This window comes from Protopterus annectens, chromosome 8.part1, assembly GCF_019279795.1.
Source record: "Protopterus annectens isolate FY-2018-M chromosome 8.part1, PAN1.0, whole genome shotgun sequence".
Taxonomy (NCBI): Eukaryota; Metazoa; Chordata; order Ceratodontiformes; family Protopteridae; genus Protopterus; species Protopterus annectens.
In genome coordinates this window covers 544978425-544998968 of record NC_056742.1, presented here as the reverse complement: position 1 = coordinate 544998968, position 20544 = coordinate 544978425, and positions in this window count along the sequence as shown.

Genomic DNA, 20544 nt, shown 5'->3' with positions numbered 1-20544 from the left:
GTTGGGAGGATGGATTTATACAGCATTAGGACTTGCTATAAGGCCCTGCAAAACAGCAGTGGCAAAGCCAGCTCTGGATTTAGAGAAAATTGGTAATTGATAATGCTTGGTGAAAGTATGTACAGAACTTCAGGTGGCAGCTTCTAGGTAATCCCTGGTAGGAACACCTCTGAGAAAGGCTGCAGAAGTAGATGCAGCCCTGGTGGAGTGAGATCTGATCCCCTGGGGGATAGGTTTTCCATGGTGCTTATAGCAGAAATGAATGCAATGGCTTATCCAATTAGAAATAGTTTGTCTTGAAATAGCCTTCTCCTATGCCCCTACAGCAAATGCTACCAGCAATTGTTCAGATTTTCTTAGAGATGGAGTCCTGTCCAAGTAGAATCTTAAGTTGTCTGTGCACATCCAAAGAATGCAGAATCCGTTCCCCTTTGTTTTGTGGATTGGGAAAGAAGGTTGGCAAATGAATGGACTGATTAAGAGCCACACTGGAAACCACCTTGGGCATGAAGGACGGCTTTGTCCTGAGAGATACCCTGTCCACATGAAAGATGTTGAAAGGCTCCACTGCCATAAGGGCCTGTAATTCAGATATCCTTCTAGCTGAAGTGATTACTAAAAGGAAGGCTGTTTTCCAAGAAAGAAATTTTAAGTCTGCAGTAGCAGTTGGCTCGAAAGGAGGTAGAGTGAGTTTCTCCAAAACAAAGTTAAGGTCCCAGGCAGGGGTAGGAGCTCTCCTGGGTGGTCTCAAGTTTTTTGCCCCTCTGAAATACGGCTTGAGCAGAGGAGTACAGAAGAGGAGTGGTTCTGTGTTACAAAGAGTTGAAATAGCTGAGGCATGAATTTTAATGGAGGAAAAAGACAGGCCCTTGTGAAGCATCTCAGTTAAGTATTGCAAAATCTGAGGTAAACTGGGAGCTGTTGTGCTCATCCCTAAAGACTGGTTCAGGGCACAGAATCTTTTCCATTTGTCAGCATAAGATTTTCTAGTACTAGGTCTCCTCGCCTCCAAGATGACATCAATCACAGGTTTGCTGAGGGATGATGACGGTGAATTTAAGTGATTAGCCAGGCTGCAAGGTTCAATGTTGGAAGCTGAGGGTGCAGAATTTGGTTTTCCTGCTGAGACAGCAGGGAAGGGGTCTGAGGCAGCAGCCATGGAGAAATTTGTGACACACTGCGCAAGAGGGGGTACCCACTGTTGGCGCGGCCAGTCTGGAGCAATCAAAATCATTCTTGGTTTGTCCTGTTTGACTTTTAGGAGAACTTTGGAGAGCAGAGGCAGAGGGGGAACGGCGTAACTGATAGATTTTTCCAGCTGAAGGACAGAGCATCCACTTTACAGGCTTGTTTGTGGGGAGTCCTTGTGAAACACTTGTCCAACTGGTAGTTCTGGGGGGAGACCCCATGAGAAATAGTTTCTGGATCTGCAACAGGATTTTTGAAAAGTAACTTGTGGGACTCAGGAACCCTGTAGTATCTGTCAGGTTTACTAGGAGCTGGAGGCAGGGAATAAGGGGCCAAAATGTCATCCGAAAACACATCATCAACAATGTCTAGTACAGGAGGTATAGCCAAAGGCCTATGCTGAGGAAGAAGGAAATCCCTAAGCTTCTTTTCTGAATCAGAAAATTCCTGGCTTTCCCAGTGGAAATGCTCCCATCAAGTATGTAAAGTTTCCCCGAAAGAAAAATCCTCAGGAGGGGAAGCAGAGGGACTGGAATCCTCTGCATCAGAATCCTCATAAGTAGGTATGGACAAATCCAGGTCATTAGAAGAGTCAGAAGAAACAGAATCCTGATCAGAAGATTCATAATCAAGCTCAGCCCAAGGCCTCGGGGGGGGGGGGGGGTTGACTACCCCTGATTAGAGTAATTAGATCTTCAGTCATCTTTATTATTTGTTTTTTAGGCATAGGGGCCTAAACATGTGGCCTGGGCGTCGTTTTTTTAGACATGGATCAAGATTTAGGCCTTAGTAATGAAGGCGGTGTCTGTAGGCCTGAATACACCCTCAGAAGCCAGTGCCTGCAAAGCGGCTCAGGACCCATCCAAGGTAGAGACATCCGCGGGTTCCATAGGTGAAGTATCTCGCGGCATACCGGACTCTGAATGGGTCTCAGTAGAGACCTGCTAATCAGAAGTAGCGGGTATCAGGGCCTGCGAAAGCGCCTCACTGAGTACCGGCGAACTGGGGACTGGCTTAGGAGAAGCGTCGTTGACAGTTTTGGACCACGGCGGCCTGTCTCTATCTTTATCTTTGCATTTTTTCAGAATCCCAGTAGTCGGATGGCTAACTGATGCCATTTCTGGATAATTAAACAGAGAACCGAAATATTTAGAGGCAAAAATATAGCGGCAAGCACAAAACCGAAAGCAAGGTACATCGTGGTCAGGGCCTAGGCAAGGAATACAGTACAAGTGAAAATCTTTATGAGGTATTTGCTTTCCACAAGTAATGCAATTATGAACTTTTATGACATCGGTAAGGAGCAAAAAAAGTTTCCCCAATGGGGTACTTAGCTTTAAGTTGAAGACTATGGTTTTGAAACTCAAAAACGAAAATTTCAGGAATCAGCCGACTGGCACTTGCAAACTGCTTCTGCGTCGGGCACCGCACGGCAAGAAAGACTGATGTAATGGCATCGGCTGCATGTTTTATACCCCTGACGACCTGACATCATGGAAGAAGGGACAGCAACCGACGCAGGACCAAAGACTTTGTTAATCAGGCCGACTGAGGGCAACCTGCCAGCAGATTACCCTAATGTAATGACTGCAACAGTAAACATGAAGAAAATATATATATATATATATATATATATATATACACACATATATATATCTATATATACATACATATATATATATATATAGATATATATAGATATATATATACATATATATATATATATATATATATATATATATATATAGGCTCATAGGTACGTACTAGGCTATTGGCCCCTAGGGCCTATACAAGCCTAGCCAAAAATATACCCTGGCTTTCGCTACTCAAGAAAATTATTTTTCTGTGCCCTTGTCGAGCAGAGCCATAGAGGTGGATCCCGGGATGAACTTCTTATTTCCCATCCAATCAAGATTTTTCTTGAAGAGTGCTAATGAGGAGCTTTGTTTGATATAGATAGGTAGTTTATTCCAGTTTGGGAAGTCTCTGGAACAGGAATCTATCCCTCCAGCACGTTCTGTTTATTGTGGTGACAAGGTTTAAGTCCCTAGAGCGTGTAGCTCAGAGGGATTGGGATTTCTTTAAGTGCAGCATGTCCAACAAAGCTGTTGGACATTGCTTTGTTTGTTAGGCAGAGATAGTCTCTGGAGCAGGCGATATGCAACGGAGTAAAGCTGGAGTTTTTTGAGACTGTCTGCGTAGGGCATCTGTTTGAGGCCAGTAATCCTCTTTGTGAGGTATTTCTGCGGCCTTTCCAGTTCTTGTAGATGCCTTGTGAGGTACATACCAAAAGGGGTGTTGTAATCTACAATGGGTCTAATGAGTGAGAAGTAGAGGGGAACAATGACCTCTCTTTTCCCGGATGAGAAACCTTTTGTGATGAGGTATGCCACGTAGAAGGATTTCCTGACTATTGTAGCGATGTGATTATCAAAGCAGAGACTACTGTCCGCCTGTGTCCCAAGGTCTTTTATAACACTTTCGGTGCTAAGTAGACTACCACCTATGTGGTAGCTCACGGGTACAGAGTTTTTACCAAAGGGGATGACAATGCACTTTTTAGCACTGAGCTGGAGGCCATGGCTTTGACACCAGGCATCTGTCTCCGTGAGGCTCTTTTGTAGGATGTCCACATCATTAGGAGTTTATGGCTCCTAGTTTGCAGTCATCTACGGACTTTCTTTTTCCAAAGACCTTCTGTGTTAGCCTGTACTTCAGAAAAGCAGATACCAAACAGGAGAGGACCAAGACTGAACCCTGTGGTACTCCACTTGTCACTGGTCTGAAGTTGGATTTGGAGTCTGCTACTTTCACCGTGTGGGTTCTGTCAGTGAGCCAGTTGGCAACCCATCTTGTGACACAGGGATTTATACCTAGTTTAGTCAGTTTATCTATAATTCCAGAGTGGGGGGTGGTGTCAAAAGCCTTGGCGAGATCTAGATAGGCTGTGTGAACCACCTTACCCTCATCTACAGCTTTAGTGACTGCTTCAAAGAAGTCAATCAGGTTTAGGAGACATGGTCTGCCTTTTACAAACCCGAATTGGGTGGGGTCCAAAGTTTGGAAGTTATCCATGTCTTTGTTTAGAAGTTCCATGATGATACATTTCACGGCCTTGCAGACTAGGCTCTTTAGGCTAATGGGGAGGTAGTCCCCGGGGACCATGGTGGCTCACACTTTGTGGAGTGGGATAACTATCACTGTGGGCCATTCAGTGGGCACAAAGCCGGAGGTGAGGCTATGATTAAACATGGTGCTTAGCTGGGGTGCCAGTTCATTCTGTAGTCCATGTAGAATGCAGCCTAGGATGTTGTCAGCTCTCACGGAAGCTGTGTTCTTGGCTTTGGAGAGTGTTTTTTTTTTTTTTTTTTACCTGTGCAGCCGTGATTACAGGAACTTTGCATTCTTCCACTATAGGGATGGGACCTTTGGGGGGGGGGGTGGATAAAGTCAGCACTGAACTTATCTGCCAGGATGTTGGCAATACCAGTTGGTTCTGTAATTTTCGTGCCATTGTGCTGTAACTCAGAGCAGATCTGGTTGTTGCCATTGAGATTCTTGACATAGCTATAGAATGCTTAGTGGTTGGCTTTAGAATCAGTGGCGATTTTGTTTTCATAACTAGCTTTGGAGGATTTTATGAGGGATCTCAACTTATTACTGAGGCTAACCAGGGAGTTCTTGCAGTCATGGGATTTTACTCTTTTCTGCAACAGTTTCTTTCTTCTGTTGTAGAGTTTGTTTATGGCAAGGGACTACCACATCGGCTTCCTTTTTTTATAGGATAGCATCTTGGTTCTGTTAGGGATAGCACGATCCATGCACTTGTGTAAGTGCTTATAAAATGCATTTGTGTAGGATTCAGCAGTCGTACCTCTATTCTCTGTCTGCATGGGTGTCGTGAAGTTTGCCACTTCTGTCTTGAGAAGCGTGAAGTTGGCTTTGGAGAAATATTTTACGGTGGTTTCCCTAATGGGGGTGGGGGCGGGATGGGGATGTGGATGTCTAGGCTGATTAGCTTTTGGTCGGATCTGACCAACGAGGAATTGACTTCTGGTGTGGAACACCAGTTGCCCATGTTGGTAATGACCAGGTCTTGGATATTGCTGCCCCTGGTGGGGGTGTGGATAAGTTGATCCAAGGCGTTGGAATTTATGAATTCCAGAAAACGTTGAGCAAAAGATTTGGTACAGGAGTAGTTTTCCCAGTTAATGCTGGGGGTAGTTGATATCGCCCATTACCCTAATATTTTCCAGTGTATCAAGAAATGAGGAGTGGGAATCCTGGGGGATCTGTAGCAAGTTGCAATTTAGATTGCGGTTTTGCCCACAGTTACTTGCAATTGGATAATCTCTGATGCATTATGTTGAGCAACCAGCCTGGAGGTGTGGATATCCTTAATGAATATGGAAACGCCTCCACCTTTAGTGTTTCGGTCCAGGTTAGGTGGCCGAAAGGTGTGGTATGAATTATACCCTGATAATGCAAGGGTGCTCTCTGGAGCATTGAACCAGGTGTCTGACACTGCACAGATGTCAATGTTCTCCAATTTAAGGAGTGCCTCGAGTGAATGCATTTTGAGGTTTAGACTTTTAGCACTGAGTAGCATTACCCTTAGAATTTGCTTGCTAGTACCAGTTACGTTGGTGAAATTGTCATTTAAACCTTGCTAAAAAAGGCACTATAGTGGTGGCAAGAGCCTTAGCCAGTATCCGGAATCCCAGGGGCGACAGGTGCAGGCCATCTGTGGCAAAGCATCGTGGTCTGTCGACCATGTCATCCCACGCAGACAGATACTGGATCCCCTTACAATTACACCAGAAGCTTAGCCAATTGTTGAAGTCAATCATTTTGTCCTTGTACTGCGGTATCATTCTGGGCGATGGCAGAATGCTACTCAGGGCTAGGGTCATACCTGCCTGGGCTACAAGATCGGGAGAGCTCCTTCAGGTTTCTTTTCATGCAGTCCAGGGAGGTACGTCTCAGGTCTTTCACACCAACATGGACAATGACATAGTCATATTTGTACTTGTTGTGGAGTGATCTGAGTGCGTGGTTTATGTGGCGGATCCTGGCACCTGACAGGCAGCTGACGGCAACCTTCTTGTTTAGTCTGGTGAGTGGGACATCAGTGTGCCTGACTACAGAGTCACCTATGACTAGTGTGTTGGGTACGTTGTTATGCCTTATTGACTGTGGTTGATGTATATGTGGTTGTAGTACATGTGGTTGTATGTAGATTATATATATATATACACACACACACACACACACACACACACACACATACATACACACACACAAACTCTGAGATCATTCAACAGCAGGGAATGGGCAAATTCCCAGACCTCACTGCAGCATGATCTTGCATGCAGAGCAACCAGCAAGCTGATAAACTGAAAAAAAGAACATTCATTCTTTTCAGTGTTTACCATTATGTACTGCAAGCACTGATGCTATATTGTTACAAACAAGGTCAGAGAGATTTAAGCCCCAAGTAATGGAGAGTACTATCTGGTCTACAGAGTTAGCAGTGCTGATTAATTTGAAAACCTCTCTGCAAGCTTGCTGTCATTTATGTTTGCCAATTTACAATAGGTGGCCGAAATAACAGAGAATTTGTGTGTTAAGTTCAATAGTGAAGGACTCTAAAATTTGTTCAGGTAAGTGGCGTGCCCTTTGGGAGACATGTAATAGTTTTATAGATATCCTGGTATCTGTTAACAAGCAGGTGATGTACTCATCCTCCTGCGGTTATCAGCCATGAGGTCAGGAGTCTCTGAAGGAATGTGGACACTTCACCACTGGAAATGCAATCACCTTCACGAGAAGGCCTGAACAAGTAAGAGTCATTAAACTGTAGTGAAGGAAGGAAGAATGTTGTCACTGCATGGGAACCATACTTCTGTAATGTGCAAGCTTTTACAGGTCAGGAAAAACTTCGACTCACAATTCTTGAAAATAAGCAGTGCTACACTGAGATGGGACAGGTTGGGATTGGTCAGGCTGGTGGATGCAGAAGACTCATTATGCCTAACAAAAATAAAAATAATAAAACAAATACTATGGGAGGCTAGAATTATTTATTTTATTTCCACTTGTTGACTGTGAAAATGTGACTAAGTGTAGAACCCCTTTTCAGTGGAAGCCTTTGGAGAAAGATCCATTGGTACAATGTAATGTATGATACAGTGTAAATTAACACAAGTAAATTGAACAACAGTATAATCTTAACGCTGCATTAGAAAGTGATGCACAACATAGAACCCCTTTTCAGTGGAAGCCTTTGGAGAAAGATCCATTGGTACAATGTAATGTATGATACAGTGTAAATTAACACAAGTAAATTGAACAACAGTATAATCTTAACGCTGCATTAGAAAGTGATGCACAACATATCAAACTGGTGCACACTACAGAAATACACATAAAATATTAACTGTACTTCCACACTGATAAAATCTCACCAAGTTGACACTGATATACAGGGCGTTCAAACAGAGAGGGAATCGGATAGCAAAGGAGAGTTTTATATTGCTGCAACTGAATTTATCAAGCTTGGTGAATACTTTCACATGGTGGACCTGTTTCCATAAAAATCACAACCAAGTAGACAGACACATGCAGACTGTATTTAATACATCATGGAGAAAGGTAGGTCAGGAAAAAAGTCAGACTGGAGAAATGATAAAAATAAATCAGCAAACAAAGGAGAGGAGTATTTTTGAAAGTGAATTCATCCCTCAAGTCTTGTCAAGTATCTTCATGGGGCAGATCATGTTTTTATAAAATCTAACAAGGCAACACCGATATATATAAATATATATATATATATATATATATACATATATATATATATATATATATATATATATATATATGTGTGTGTGTGTGTGTGTGTGTTATAGTAGTTTGTATGTTATATAGTATATATCATGGACAGACACAGCTGGGTGCACAAGTCCCATGATAAAAAAGTGCCCAATCCTGGTATGCCCACAGGTGCTAAGACTGGCAAAAATGACTGTTTAAAATCTTCAAGACACAGAAACTTTCCTACAATGGGGTTAGGCCAGGCTCAGGGGGAGAATGGCTCCCCTGTTGTAGAAGGTAGTAGTCCACAAAAAAAAATAGAGGCCAAATAAACGGCCATAAAAGGTAATAAATAGGACTATTGCGTATAAAAAAAATATACGTATGATACTATTATGAGACTCTGAGAGAAATTACAGGAGAGAAAAATATTAGCACAAGAAAAACTGTCAAAAGCTTCAGATGCAAATTTTTGTTCATTGGTGCAGCAGATCCATGAAAAACATTATACAGACCAAGAAACTTTGAGCACCTTGGAAAAAGAAGCAAATGGGGAAGTGCAAAAATATTAAGACCAAAACGTAGAGATTTTTGAAAGGTAGAAAACAGAAACACAAGAAAGAGAGATCTTATATGGTGCAATATTCATGCAAAAGAGAAAGCTAAAGTAATCAACACAATAAAGCAGCTGCAAAGATAATTGAAGAGAAGTACAGGCAAAGGCACCCAGATAAGGAAAATTTCACAAAACAAAAAATAAGAAAGGAAACAAATAAGTAGAAGAGAGGATTAGTAATGGAGAAGTTAAAAAAAAAAAAAAACTGAAGTTACAGATTACCTGCAAAGTGAAAGACTTAGCATACAAAGTCCAGCTCTGGTAACATCACAGCATGATAGAACAATAAGTCCCCAAATTAAGAAGAAACAGATGGAACATGAGGCATCTGATCAGCGGTCACAAAGATACTCTGGAGACTTCAACAGGAAACCAGTACAAAAGTTAATTTGGAGTTGCACAGCCAGGGAAGCAGCAGGAAACAGTGGCAACTCTGACGCAGTCAGTGTTGTAGTGCGACAGGACTGAGTTCCCAAATGAAAGAGCAATTGATGAAGGATGCAGCTGGACAGAAAGAGGTTATGAAACCTTCTGTAGAATGCCTGCAGGAAATGCAGAACAAATGTGTGCCGTCAGTTTAAAAGAAGATGATCTAAGGGGAAGAGTTGCTTGATTTAAATGAGATTGATACACATATTAAGATCAGTTTAAGAAATTACAGAAAGTCATTAAGACCCAAAATGTTAGAAGTCTGTTAATAGTTTTGATTAAGGTGTTAATTTAACAGAAATTCATAGGATGTAACATAAGAAAATAGGATATATTGCTCTGCAGCTAAATTAATAACAGATAAAGTCTTACCACAAACACAAAGGGCAGTAAGGGAAAGGAAGGGGAGAAATCAAACGGCATCGCGGAAGTACTGAATACAAAAAACTATAAGGCAATTAAGACAAGAAATGCCACTGCTAGGGTATAGAAGAGGGAAAAGATAAATGAAAATACTTGGAAAGACACACAAGATAAAAGCAACACGCAGTATTAGAACAGACCAGGCAGGATCGATTATATATTATCGCAAATAATAAACTGAAGATATCACCACAAGCAGGGAAAACTTAAGACATGCAGATAAATGTAAAGGAAAAGTACAAAATAAGCAAGTCACTGGTGACCCAAAAACGTTTTATAGAGAAATGGGAAACAAAGCAAAAGGAACAAAAACGCCACCAACAAAAGAACAAACAAGCGCTTTGGACAAATGTCTATAAAGGCCCTGGGAAACATTACAAAGATGCTGAATGGATAGAAGTAAAAGAAACAGAAGTTAAAATATACAGGATAGGAAATAGGATGAGGTAACGGTCGGACAATGTGAAATTAAATTAAAATAAGCTCCTAAACGGAAAACCCCAGGCCCATATGCAGTATGCAACTCCTGGCTAAAGGTATTAACATCTTTACACAGATATTTAACCTCGAGTAAGAAAGACTTGTATGCACATCCTGAATAGACACTAACCTGGTTAACAGGAAAAATACTCCTCCTGAAGAGTGAGCCTGCAAGCTGTCCTAAAAACTACAGACCAATAACTTGCCTTCTGATGTATAAACTATACACTGAAATTGGTGATGACAGACTGAATAATCATTTAGAAAAAAACTCAATCATGTCAACCAGAACAAAAGGGTAACAAAAGAAAGTCATATGGAACAAAGGATTATTTGTTGTTAAAGTCAAACCCATATGTCACCTGGTGGATAGCCAACTGGCTCACAGACAGGGCTCAGGAAATTAGAATTGGGGAGTCCACCTCTACAAAGAGGCCAGGGACCAGTGGAGTTCCTCAGGGATCAGTCCTTGGATGCTCCTTTTTGGAATTTACTTCTCAGAAGTCAAGGCCAATGTCAGTGGTTTCTGGCTGATTAAATTTGCAGAGGATTGCAAATTAGGAACTGTCACTGAATCTCACATGGACACAAATGTTCTCCAGGAGGGGCTGACACAGACAAACAACTGGTGTCTGAATCATGGACTAAAACTCAATGCTAAGAAATGCATAATAGTATCCTTTGGGATGTCATCCATCCCTGGTAACGATCATATTGACAACAAACCCCTTAGAGCTGACCCAGACGTCAGGGACTTGGGGACAAACATAGATCATAATCTAGCCTTTGATCATCACTTGTCTACAGTGGTGAGGAAATCATTCCATGTTGTGCAACTTATAAACAAAAGTATGGCATCTAAGTCCAAGGAAGTTATTGTTCTCTGTATTCATTAGACCTATCATCGAATATAATGCCCCCTTCGGTATGTACATAACCAGGCACATCCAACAATTTGAACGTCCACACAGGTTCCCCACTAAACGAAGATAGGGCGTAAGTATTATATCCTATGCAGACCGCCTCAGGGCCCTATCCCAGTATTCTATCTCCTACAGGTTTTTGAGGGGAGATCTATGCCTGGCATAGAGGGAATTGTCAGACCCCACTCTGATGGACCTCCTGTATATCACAAAACAAACAGTACCAGAATTACCCATTCTAAAGACTTAAAACCTTGCATGTGATATAAAATAGGACCTGCTTGAGAGATAGGCATGTGTCCCAGAAACTACCCAGTCTATGGAACAGCTCCCCATCTATGTGAAGCAGAGTTTCTCCCTAATCCAATTCAAGTGCAACTTGGACAACTGGATGGGAAAACGGAAATTCATCCCTGGTTTGGCACCTATGACCCTGATGCAAACAGGTAATCTGTAAATGGTTCATCTCCCAGGCCCATTCTTACACTTATCAAGGGTATCAGAACTTGTCAGAGACTTAGGATGCAAGGCTAGGCTTAAAAAGGCCCTTGTGGTCATTAGCCTATTAAACACCAATGAACTCGCAAGTGGTCAAAACTTTCTCAGATAATATAAGAATGTCACTTGGCCTTGATAAATGTGCAAAAGAAACATTTAAAGCAGGAAAACTTCAGCACCAAGAAAATATCAGTTTGGGACAGGAAGTGATATAAAGGAACTTGAGCAGAAAGGAGTGTATGAATATTTGAGAACTGAAGGATCGACAATAAGACATCCAACAAATGCTAACAAAACTCAGTAAGGTTAGAAAAAACGGCAGCAAATAAATACATGCAAATCTCCAAAACAGACAGACCCCTTCACAAACCAGGCACAGTCCAGAAGTAATCCAAAGGAAACCAAGTATTCCAGCTATAAAATGTTCCACTGTTGTAAAATAGAAAGCACAATCCAGTTGTAAAAACCTACTACACTTTATTTCTTTTAAGCGCTTTTTGTCTCGCTTATAGCGGGACTTCTTCAGACCACATACAGTTACATCACACTGTGGTATAAAATCTGTTCCACTCTCAACTTCCCTTCAGTAAATTACACAAGTAAACTGTACTGCATGATTAGTAATTGGTAAACGATACATCAATTAAGTTAGTGCTTCACTGTTACTTAGATTTCAATAAATGAAGCTCCTAAATAATGAGCTGAAATATCCGAGACTGTTATAGACTTGAAATTGTTTACCCGGAAACTGAACCTAAAATTCTTGTTTGGTAACAATAATTATGAAAATAATTAATTTCATATTGCTAGTACTTACTGCCCGACCCTACACCAGCTACATTTTAACAGGTATGCGAGTTGGATTTGTACAATCAACCAACACAAGCATTTTAAGGGTAGCTCCCATAACATCTGCGGAGAAAGAAGCCCTCAAATTGATACAACAGACAGATGTTAGAGTGATGCAACCTGACAAGGGTTGGTGATAATGGACAAGCACGAATACCAACAAAAAATGGGGAAAGTTCTTGACAGTGAGGTGTACTCTGAAGTATCACGGAATTAATTAAATATTGCTTATATGAGAATACATTCCTCATTGGAAGAAATGTTTACTGAGGCCAGGTTAGATGTAGACTCTTTCAATTTTCTTAACATGGCAGCTCCTAAGATCCCTATTCTGTTCGGTATTCCGAAAATTCATAAGTCCGTTTCTGATCCACCCATGAGGCCGTTACTCGATGCGAGAAACAGCATCACTTATGCATGTGCAAAGTACGTGGACCAGATTTTGAAAAAATATGTAGGGCAACAGGAACAAATTTGCAAAGACTCATGGTCCTTTCTGGCCAATATAAAAAACCTCCACTTTAATGTCAACTTGAATTTTTTAACGATTGACGTTAAGGACCTGTACTCATCAATCCCTCATATGGAAGGTATTGAGTGGGTAAGCCTATTTATGCACAGTTTAGGGGCACCTGGGTCTGAAATAGGACTAGTGGTGGAATTGTTGGACATTATTTTGTCCAACAATTTTATCACCTTTGATAATAAGTACTATATACAAAAAAATAGGTGTGGCAATGGGCTCCCCCCGTGGAACCAGTTTTGCCAATCTGGTGATGGCATACTGGGAAAGGGAGTTTGTAAGAAAGGTTCCTCACATTGCAAGGCAGATACATTTTTATACACAATTTCTGGATGACATTTTTATGTTAATTGAAGGGGATGAAAATAATCCCATCCAGTTAGTGTCATATTTGAACAATACAACAAGTCTTTTGAAGTTTACTTACACTTTCAATATGGACAGAATAGCTTAACTGGACATTGATTTAAAGAAGGATTTGAAATACAACTCCTATACAGCTAGAACATTCAGAAAGGACACTTATTCTAATGCGTTCCTGCATTTTAGTAGCTGTCACCCTCTGCCCCAGAAACAATCAGTGGTGAAGGGGCAGCTTGTGAGGGCAGCTCGTATGGTCTTAAATGAGGAAGACTTTTAACAGAGTGTAAGAAACTCAGAAAAATGTTCTCTAAGAGAGGATACCCTGAACGACTGGTAAAGGACCTAACTGTGGAAGTTTTAAATAAAACACAGAGGGGGTTTTACCGACCCATTTTGGGGGTTGAGGACATGCTCCAATCAATTTCATCAGAAAGGCATGCTAATGCAAGAGACCCAACAGGCCCGTCTGACTTTGTTTCATACAGCTTGGACGAGTATTCTATAATGATCATCATAAGTAAGAATTGGGACCTAATTCAGTCCGATAGTGTTCTATCTGTTAAACTACAAGGGCCACCTAAAACAGTTTTTAGAAAAGGAAAAAACCTAAAGAACCTGTTGGAAGGAAATAAAGGAAAAGTACTCTGTTAACACTAAAGGAATGCGTAAATGCCAGATGTGCCTTTATTGTCCCTACATTGATACAGGTCAGAACTTTTCTATCCGTGGGCAGGAGTACAGTACTAAATGCAAATTCAAACTAACTCCAAGGGTGTGGTTTACCTAGCTTCATGTAAATCATGTCCTGCATTCTATATCGGTAAAACCAACAGGAAACTTAGGGAAAGGGTGTACGAACACATTTATGGTATTAGGAAGTGTAAACTAGAAAATGCCTTAGCCAGACATGTAGGTGAATTCCCTAACCACTCATTTGGTTTTCGAGCAACAGACAGTGTTGCAGAAGAAGGGAGAGGCGGACCAATTGCTTTACTCTTGGAAAAATTAGAATTGTCCTGGCAACTAAGAACCCATGCCTGTCATGCCCCTGGTTTGAATGAAATTTAGCCTTTCAAGATAATTTATTCATGAAGTCACAAATCTAAACATGCATTCTAGAAGGTACACAGAAAATTCTGTAGAATTTCTCTTTCCCCTCCCTTTCTCCCCCCCCCCCTTTCACGTGCCTTTCCTCATCCCTGCTTATTCATTTATTATTCATCATTTCTGAATGCACATTATCAGGCAATTTAGGACTAGCACTGTAGCTGCGGTGGTGCAGCGGTAGCGTTGTTGACTCACAGCAAGAGGTTCTCCCATTCTATTATCGGCTGGAGTGCCTTCTGTGTGGAGTCTGTATGTCCTCCCTGCAGTTGGGTGGCGTTTGAAAAACATGCGTAAATGGGCATGCCTTAGTTGAAGGTTGTACTTCAAGCTGGCACCTCGGCATTCGTGAAAATCTACTGCCAATCATTAGCGGACCAGAGTTTTGCTGTGGCGACCCCTAACCGGGAAAAGCAGAAAGACAAACAACAACAACAACTGCTTGTTTTATAAATTTCAGGAAATGTACTTCAGACAGGTTTGTTAGATAAGATTTGTTAGATATTTAAATTAATTTAAATACTGCATGCTTCAAGCAAATAGTTGTAACAGTTTTGGTAGAGGTGATTTATGTATTAATGTCTTGGATTTATTTATGTATTAAAGTACGTTTTCAGTAAGAGACTTAGTAGAAGTGAAACATTTTAAGTATGTATTCTTAACAATGCATTTTAAACAAGTATCTATTCTAAATATAAATTCATAACTTTTTAACTATGTTTTTCAACTATGTGTTTTAAACAAGTATTTATTTTAAACATAAATTCATAACACTTGACAAACTTATAAAATTGATTTAATTATCGTACGATGCAAGTACATGTATTTCAGCAAGAGTCGATATATTTTTAATGTAAGCAACACACAGCACATTATTCAGGAGCTTCATTTATTGAAATCTAAGTAATAGTGAAGCACTAACTTAATTGATGTATCATTTACCGATTACTAATCGAGCAGCACAGTTTACTTGTGTAATTAAATGAAGGGAATTTGAGAGTGGAACAGGTTTTAAACCACAGTGTGATGCAACTGTATGTGGTCTGAAAAAGTCTCGCTATAAGCAAGACAAAAAGTGTTTAGCAGAAATAAAGTGTAGTAGGTTTTTACAACTGGATTGTGCTTTCTATTTTACAACAGTGGAACATTTTATAGCTGGAGTGCTTGGTTTTTTCTTTGTATTATTTCTGGACTCTAACTGGTTTGTGAAAGGAATACTTGGCTTTCCTTTGGATTACTTCTGGACTGTGCCTGGTTTGTGAAGGGGTCTGTCCGTTTTGGAGAATCGCAAAACTCAGTAAGGAATATTTAAGACTAAAATTAACACTGACAACATCCCTAACATCCAAGAACAAAGACCATTCTATAAACCAATTTCATCTTCCTGTTTTAATTTACAGTTTTGGGATGACTGGCCCCAAAAGGTACTGGATCCGTTGGGACAGTAAAAAAAAAAAAAAAAAAGTTTCATGCTTATCAAATGATAGATAAAAATCCGTGTATACCAAAAATGATATATTCCTCATTCTGAAGGTGTGGGCTTCCTCGAAACTGATTACATGTATAGAGCTGCAATTGTAGGACTGCACACAGATCTGCTGACCTCAACAGCTGTAAACATAATTAAAGCTTTAAACTATGAAGAGAACAAGTCGAAAATGACTTCCCTGCTTAGTTTAGCATAAGCATAATGGTGTCAAGAGGGAATGGAAGTCAAACAAGAGGTAGACAAAAATCAGACAAACTGAATCTACCAAAAAACAAAAGAAAGATTATAAGGAGAACACTCGGATAAGAAGGCAAAGAATGTGGAAAAGGCACAAATATATCTGCTAGTACAGAAAACTCCTGGAACAACCTCAGGTTGATCAGGATCTGACAGGAATGGTTAAGGAGAGGTAAATTTACAACAAAAGATGAATGTTAATACTGGTAGTCCAGGATAATGGACTACATACACGGTAGTTTACAAAGCCTAATGAACACATAGAAGAAAGTACAGTTGTGTACACTTACCATAAATGTAGATGTTCAAGTGTAACTGTTTCAGTCATTACATTTGGGTAATCTGCTGGCAGGTTGCCCTCAGTCGGCCTGATTAACAAAGTCTTGGGTCCTGCGTCGGTTGCTGTCCCTTCTTCCATGATGTCAGGTTGTCAGGGGTATAAAACATGCAGCCTATGCCATTACATCAGTTTTTCTTGCCACAGATGTCAGGTGTCCCCCAAATGAGGAGCAAAAAAAATATATAGATATATATATATATATATATATATATATATATATAAATATATATATATATATATATATATACATATAAATAATTTAAAACACAAAAATATACCTCCAAACAAAAGCAAATACACCAAAAAGTCTTTTAAGTGTAGTAAAAGAAAGTAGAGGCATAGTAAGAGAAAAAACAGGGGGCTGGAGGGTAACCAGGACTGCAACAGTGAATACACGAACATCTACATTTATGTTAAGTGTACACAACTGTACTATGTTCTTCGTGTTTCACTGTTGCAGTCATTACATTTGGGTAGATTCCCAAAGCTATGGTTGGGAGGATGGATTTATACAGCATTAGGACCTGCTATAAGGCTCTACAAAACAGCAGTGGCAAAGCCAGCTCTGGATTTAGAGAAAATTGGAAAATGATAATGTTTGGTGAAAGTATGAACTGAACTCCAGGTAGCAGCTTCTAAAATATCCCTGATAGGAACACCTCTAAGAAAGGCTGTAGAAGTAGATGCAGCCCTGGTGGAATGGGATCTGATCCCCTGGTGATAGGTTTTCCATGGTGCTTATAGCAGAAATGAATACAATGGCTTATCCAGATGGAAATGGTTTGCTATGAAATAGCCTTTCCCTCTGCCTCTGCAGCAAATGCTACCAGCAGTTGTTCAGATTTTCTTTGAGATTTACTCCTGTCCAAGTAAAATCTAAGTTGTCTGTGTACATCCAATGAATGCAGAATCCGCTCCCCCTTGTTCTGTGGATTGGGAAAGAAAGTTGGCAAATGAATGGACTGATTAAAAGCCACACTGGATACCACCTTGGGCATGAAGGATGGGTTGGTCCTGAGTGACACCCTGTCTGCATGAAAGATGATGAAAGGCTCCACTGCCATAAGGGCCTGTAATTCAGAAATCCTTCTAGCCGAAGTGATTGCTAAAAGGAAGGCTATTTTCCAGGAAAGAAATTTTAAGTCTGCAGTAGCAGCTGGTTCGAAAGAAGGGAGAGTGAGTTTTTCCAATAGAAAGTTAAGGTCCCAGGCAGGGGTTGGAGCTCTCCTGGGTGGCCTCAAGTTTTTGGCCTCTCTGAGATACTGCTTTAGCAGAGGATGAGAGAAGGGGGGGGTTCTGTGTTGTAATGAGCTGAAATAGCTGAGGTATGGATTTTTATATAGGAAAAAGACAGGCCCTTGTGAAGCATCTCAGTTAAGTATTGCAAAATCTGAGGTAAATTGGGCACTGCTGTGCTTATCCCTTGAGACGGATTCCAGGCACAGAAACTTTTCCATTTGTCAGCATAACATTTTCTAGTACTAGGTCTTCTCGCCTCCACAATGACATCCATCACAGGTTTGCTGAGGGATGCTAAGGGGGAATTTAAGTGATTAGCCAAACTGCAAGATTCAATGTTTGGAGCAGAGGGTGCAGAATTTGGTTGTTCTGCTGAGACAATAAGGAAGGTGTCTGAGGCAGGTGCCATGGAGAAATTTGTGACAGACTGCGTAGGAGTGGGTACCAGTGTTGGCGAGGGCCAGTCTGGAGCAATCAAAATCATTTTTGGTTTGTCCTGTTTGACTTTTAGTAGAACTTTGGAGAGCAGAGGGGGAAAGACAGATTGATAGGTTTTCCCAGCTGAAGGACAGAGCATCCATTTTCCAGGCTTTTTTGTGAGGAGTTCTTGTACAAAATTTGTCCAACTGGTAGTTCTGGGGTGAGGCAAAAAGATTATGTCTCGGCTCCCCCATTTGCGTGTCAACATGTTGAAAATCCATGGTTCCAGTTTCCATTCGTGTGGGTCCATGAGGTTTCTGCTTAGTTCGTCTGCCAAAATATTGAGCTTTCCCAACAGGAATTGATCTTGTAGTTGTACTTGATAGCTCAAGGCCGTGTTCTACAATGCTATGGCTAGTCTGCAGAGGGGGTAGGAAAGTGTGCCCCCTGCTTGTTTATGTACCACGTAACTGTGGTGTTGTCCGTCTTTACCATTAGTTGTCCTGGATGAAGGTAGTCCTTGAAGGCTGTCAGTGCATTCTGTACAGCTAGCATTTCTTTTTGATTGATATGAAAGTGCATTTGATTTGGGCTCCATTTGCCCTGAATGCACTTCCCTGCCAGATGAGCCCCCCATGCATAGTCTGATGCATCTGTAGTTAGGGTTTGGGCGGCAGGCGGTGGTGTGAATGGCAGTCCCTTGTTTTGGTGGCAGGCCACTGCCCACCAAAGGAACTCTAGCTGCAGGCAAGTAATGATAGGAATCATTGTTTCCAGGCTGTGACAATGTTGACTCCATAAACTTTTTAAGTACCACTGAAGTTTCCTCATAAGCAGTCTTGCATATGGAATTAGAAGAATGCAGGTGGCCATGAACCCCAAGGCTTGCAGTATTTGTCTTGCAGATAGCAGGGTTTTTGTGGCCACCTGTTTGAAGTAAGTCACCAAATGAAGTTGCTTTTCTGGCATAAGGAAAGCCATCTGGGCAGTTGTATTCAAGCTTGCACCCAGGAATGTAATTTTTTGGGAGGGTACCCAGTTGTGATTTCTTTTAGTTTATGATGTACCCTAGACAACTTAGAACTCTTTTTACAGACGCCAGATGTTTAAGAAAAATGGCCTTGATTTCTGCCTGAATTAGACAATCGTCCAGGTATGGATATATTTGAATATTTCTTTGCCTGCAAAATGCAATAACTGGAGCCAGGTACTTTGTAAAGACCCTTGGCGCAGTAGATAAGCCAAATGGCAGTGCAGAGAACTGATAATGCAAGTAGCCTGCTTTGAAGTGTAGGCATCTTCTGCAAGATTCCCCAATTGGGATATGCAGGTAAGCCACTTTTAAATCTAGAGTTGCCAACCAGGCATCTTTGCCTAGCATAGGAAGTAACTGGTGAAGAATCAGCATCTTGAATTTTGGAATGTCCAGAAATGTGTACAGAGTAGACATGTCCAGAACTGGATGCCATGATTTATCTTTTCTGGGTACCAGGAAAAGTCTGGAATAGAAACCTTGTCCCTTTTCCTCTTCTGGTACTAGTTGAATTGCCCCCATGTTTAGGAGGTAAAGTACTTGTTTCTGAGCCTCTACCCACTGATTTGGGGGCAGGTCTGGCCATCCGCTTGGAGTTGGCAACGTGTGGAAATGAAATCTGTATCCCTGGGACACTATATTTAAAACCCATTTGTCCTGGGTTATAAGTTGCCAGTAGAGCCAGTTTTCCCCCCAAAGGGGCGGCTAAGAGGTAAGTGCTTGGTCATTTTAAAGGGAAGTCATTGAGACTGTTTACCATAGGGAAACATCTTGTTATTTCCAGATTTGGAAGTGGATGCACCCCACTGATTAGCTCTGAAAGTCCCTTGGGACTGAAACCTGGTGCTTTTGGACTGTCTGGGTTAGGCTTGAGTGGCTCTGGAAGGAACTGGAAAGGATCAGTTCTTAGTAGGCCAGTGCCTACTAAATCTTGGAGGTTGTACTTGTAAGAAATTTTTCACAGTCTGCATAGATTAAGCTTTATCTTCCATCTTTTTTTAGAACTTCTTCAGCCTTATTGCCAAACAGACGGTCCTGCTGCAAAGGAGCATCCAACAATTTTGTTTTAACATGATCAGGCAGAGATTGCTCCTTAAGCCAAGCATGCCTTCTAAGCACAGACCCATTAACAGCTGCCCTGCAAGAGGCCTCCAAACAATCAAAACCACATTGCAAAGTACGTTTTCCAACTTGTTCAGCTGAATGCAATAAATCCTGTAAATCCTTCTTTTCCCCACAGTCAAAAATCAACATAATTTTCTGTTTAAGCAATCCCATGATATGCTGTTGATATTTTAGTATATGGAATTGACAGTTTAAAGCCCTGATTGCCAAGGTTGCAAACGTATAAACCTTTTTACCCCATCTATCCAGCGCCCTGGAGTCTCTATAAGAAGGGGTAAGATTTTTAGCAGTAGAAGCCTTAATGCCCTTAGGCCCCTGAGAAATTGTTTCAGGGTCCGCAACATGATTTTTGAAAAGGAATTTGTGGGAGTCAGGAACCCTGCAGTATTTGTCTGGCTTACAAAGGGCCGGAGGCAGGGAATCGGGGGCCATACTAGATTCTGAAAACACAT